At 26.9% G+C, this 368-nt stretch overlaps 1 protein-coding gene across 1 annotated transcript in view; it reads right to left on the bottom strand.

Annotated features, from left to right (window-relative positions):
- LOC119587757 (E3 ubiquitin-protein ligase Nedd-4-like) overlaps positions 1-368 on the bottom strand; it is a gene marked incomplete in the record, with an annotated part of 51,583 nt that overhangs the window by 39,559 nt on the left and 11,656 nt on the right.

Raw genomic sequence — 368 nt, forward strand, 5'->3', positions numbered from 1 at the left:
TTTTCTATTGTACATGCTTTAACAATATGTACATTTACCATACAAATAGTAAACTTACTAATTCATGGACTGTTTATCAATTCTACAACTATGTAAGTGCATAAAATATATATAACTTATCCTTATAGCTTCATGATTGAAATTTGGCTAAATATATAATGTACTTTTGTGAAATTATAACAGATGCAATTTCAAAGATATTAAGATGATAACATTGACTGAAGGATCATTGAAAAGTTACTGATCTTCATAAGAAAGACCTTTTGCACAATTTCATCTGACATAAAAAAACAAACAAACAAACAAACAAAAATATTACAACCAAATCAGAAATAACCTTACAACTACCACCCTAAAAACAAGAGGGG

The sequence above is a fragment of the Penaeus monodon genome, chromosome 23, assembly GCF_015228065.2.
Source record: "Penaeus monodon isolate SGIC_2016 chromosome 23, NSTDA_Pmon_1, whole genome shotgun sequence".
Classification (NCBI taxonomy): domain Eukaryota; kingdom Metazoa; phylum Arthropoda; class Malacostraca; order Decapoda; family Penaeidae; genus Penaeus; species Penaeus monodon.